General features: G+C 42.2%; 1 pseudogene; it reads right to left on the bottom strand.

The window, feature by feature from the left end:
* Positions 1 to 1843: 1843 nt before the first annotated feature.
* On the bottom strand, positions 1844 to 2777 carry LOC101642217 (annotated as a pseudogene).
* Between the last annotated feature and the right edge of the window lie 1216 nt (positions 2778 to 3993).

Here is a 3993-nt window from a genome sequence, read left to right as displayed (position 1 = left end):
AAAATAACAACTAGTAATCACATTTCCCATTTTATTAAAAAAAAAAGAGAGAGAGAAAGGTGGGAAGAATGAAGAGAAGTGGGGAAGGAAGAAAGAAGAGGAAGAATGATTCATTGTTTATAAAATTTGGGGAATTTTTGGTCTACAAAGAAAAATTAGTCAAAAGACTTCAAAAACATCGTTCTACAAGGGGGTTAGGGGAACAGCATTGCTCTCAACAAAGATTTTTAAAGAAAGTTTCATTTATTCCCTGATCACTAACAATAGATGTATATTTGGCACATACAAATATTGTTCTGGATTATAATCTGTGTGAGTTCATGAGCAATAACCAGTTTTCTCATCCCCTAAAAGGAGCCACAATTTTTATTTATTTATGAAACAGGTTTTCATTCCAGAAGTAAAACCATCTTGTATCTGTCAGCCACTGGAAGCAAGTAAGTCTGAAGTAATTACAGCCGTTCTGAAAAAGAATTCTGTGGGCCACTTTTTTATAGCATACCTGTGAATTGTCCACCTGTCTTGCTATAGAAATCTATCACATAGTTAAAATTCATCAGGACGTGCAAACCTATGGGACAAGGCATTTATTGAAATCGTGTCTTTTTTTTTTTCTGCAGCCCCCGCTGATGGTTTATCGTTCTTAAAACGTGGATCCAGTGGGCCAGGGGCACTGTCAGGATGCTTAGGGTAGCAAATAGAGAGGGACAGCCAATATTACACACTTCCAAGGAGAATACCTGAACATACTCTGGGAGCTGCTGTGAAGCATTGCCTGCATGGCAGCACTCAAGTGACGACCTGTATACAACATGAAGAAATGGTTGCATCATATAGTATCACCCCCTCCCCCACCCCCGCCAGCTGTCCGCCCCTTGGACTGTGGTGCCTTGCGTGCTGCTCTGATGCTGGAAGCTGTACCGTTGGTATATCGAAGATCAATAGTAACCCTCATGTACACCACTGCCTAGGACAGGCTCGAAAGAAAGCTGTGGTGATCTTCTTCCAATAATTCACCAATGAAGATATTTTCTAGCATAGTTCTAGGCAATAAGCCCCGAGGTGAAATGGTATTCTACACTAGCCACAAAAAGGAACCGAAACACACCGTGATCGAGAAGACGGTCTAGAACCAGGCAAGTTTCGTTCTGTTAGCCTGAAGGTGGTGTTGAGCCAGCGCCTACTCCACAGCAGCACGTGCTGGAAAGAGCAACAGCTGAGTCTGTGAGAATGAATGATCACCGTTATTATTGAAAAAGAGGCATTCCTACCTTGGAGCACCAGCCGAAGTCTGGTCCCTCTCTCCCTGTGTAGATATAAACAAAACCCTCCCTGTGGGTAGGTTAGGGTAGGGTAGAAAGGGGAACTGATTACCAGGATCTGCATATAACTTTCTCCCTCGGGGACGGACAACAGAAAAGTGGGTGAAGGGAGACGTCAGACAGTATAAGATATGACAAAATAATGATTTATAAATTATCAAGGGATCATAAGGGAGGGGACGCGGGGAGGGAGGGCAAAAAAATGAGGCGCTGATGCCAGGGGCTTAAGTGGAGAACAAATGTTTTGAGAATGAGGGTAACAAAGGTACAAATGTGCTTTATACAATTGATGTATGTATGGATTGTGATAAGAGTTGTATGAGCCCCCAATAAAATGATTTTTTTTTAAAGAAGGAAAAGAAAAAGGGGCTACCCCATAGATGGCAGAAAACCTGCAGAATGCAGCAATGAAACATACCCAAACAAAGAAGGGGATAGGTGCTCACCATTTTTAACATTTAAATAGAGTGCAGTCACCAGGGACCAAAGAGCGCATGATTTGTGTGTGTTTTTTTAAACAGTCAGACTGCGTAGGAAACCACTTTTCTCCGCCATAATTTCCCCAGGGCTCTTCGCCTCACTGTTTCGCAAGCTGTAGGTGAGTGGCTTCAGCAGCGGGGGAGCAGCGAGTAAGTCAGTGGCATGAGTTTCTTGGTGTCTGCTGAGTAGCTGGGTTTCGGCCGTATAGAAGTCATACTGGCTGCGCCATAAAACAGAGTCACCGAGGTGAGATGAGACGCACAGGTGGAACAGGCCTTCGGCCTCCCTGCCGTAGATGGCCTCTTCAGGACGGCAAGGAGAATTCGGGCGTAGGACGATGATCAGCGCGAAACCCCTAACAGCTGGAATGGTGCCATGAACACATCAATCTCAAACACGAAGGTGTCTCCGCATGCAAGCGCTAGCACTGCAGGGGTCTCACACGAAAGACGATCAATTTCATGGGGCCACAGAAAGAAAAGCTAAACCCCCATGGCTTTGCACAGTGGCCACCATGGAACCTAAGGCCCATGAAGATAGAACTAGTGTCATAAAAACCCTTTTGGTCCTAAGCATCGGGTAGCTCAGAGGCTGACAGATGGCCGCAAACCGGTCATAGGCCATTGCCCCCAGGAGAAAGCATTCAGTCCCGCCAAACAGAAGAATGAAATACATCTGCGCACAACAGGCAGCGACAGAAACGGTCGCCTGCTCCGTGGAGAGCACCGCCAGCATCTCAGGGATAATGACCGCACTGAAACTCACTTCCACCACTGACAAGTTCTGGAGGAACAGGTACATGGGGGCCTGAAGGCTCTGGGCCTGGGAGATGAGGAGCATAATGAGGGCATTCCCCATCAGGATCATCAGATAAATAAGCAAGAAAACCCTAAAAAGTTGTTCATGGAGTTCTGGAAAATTAGAAAACCCCAAAAGATTGAATTCACCTACAGAGCTTTGGCTTTGCCTTTACATTTCAACAGTGGAGCATACGTGGTCTTCATGGACATAGTGCAGACAATAGGAATGCAAAATGCAGTAGCTGAGCATGCACGTTTGCATTCACCCGAGGAATCTTGACAGCAAATGCACTGATGAGTCCATCCTGACGGAATTTGGGTGTGGCGATTTTGTAGAACGGTCAATTAATTACTGTAAAGAATCTTTCGATTATCAATGGAGAGTTGAAGAATGTTGGCTAAGAAATCTTGCTTGTCAATTACAAAATGATATGAGTTCTGATGCCAGTTGTAGACTATGTAGACTATAAAGTAAGCATAAACATTTGATTACTTAGGTTTAGTCCCATAATATTGCTCTATGTATCATCTATTTTCCTCAATTTATATGAATACTGAAGTTAATAAAATGTTTAATAATGCTCAATTATCCAAAGTAACAGTAAAGTTGATATATACTTTATTATAAATATGAGATCCAAAATACCTATATCTTCTTTGGTTGAATGTGACAACATCCAGTAGGAATATGCAAAAGAAACGGAACTTTAGAAGAACTTATGGTAGGTGATCCAAACAATTATGTGATTTTCTCAAGGTTTATTGATTGCCTAGTATGGATCTGATCATTATATTTGGATTTACCTGGATGTGAAATCTCTAGGGTCAATTCGTTAAGGCCTTACCTTGTGACCATGACAGAATTAAAATGGTTTTCAGAACTTAAGAAAAACCTGTTTTTCTGGTCCTCGTAAACTTCTGACTCAAATTGAGTGCTCTCTCTCTCCTCTCTCTCCCTACTCTCCCTCTCATCAAGAAGCTCACTTAATTATTAATTATCCGACAAACATTGATTAAACACTTTCCACTGTTGTGGCTCTTACAGAGATCAACAGAGAGATCTTTCCTGAAACAACTTACTTAAAATTACAACTCACTCCCTATCCAGGTCTAAATACTACCTCTTATACCTTGCTATTTTTTCACCACTTTCATCAACTGGCATTATTTATTCATCATGCTTACAATAGTCGTTAGCCCATAATAGCTGATAAACCAAGATTTGTTGAATTGATGGAAATAAAAATGAGGTAAATCCAGACTCTTTACCTTAACAAATATAGTGTCTAAAAGCATAATTATCTAGTACACAGCTCTATTAGGAAGCATGACAGGTAACAGTGCCATACAAGTTGAAAGAAAGGAATGATTGCCTCTCATTAAGGAGGGAA

This window comes from Echinops telfairi, unplaced genomic scaffold (genome assembly GCF_000313985.2).
Source record: "Echinops telfairi isolate 266 unplaced genomic scaffold, ASM31398v2 ScPeMD7_60;HRSCAF=208, whole genome shotgun sequence".
Classification (NCBI taxonomy): Eukaryota; Metazoa; Chordata; class Mammalia; order Afrosoricida; family Tenrecidae; genus Echinops; species Echinops telfairi.
This window is presented reverse-complemented; position numbering and strand designations above follow the sequence as displayed.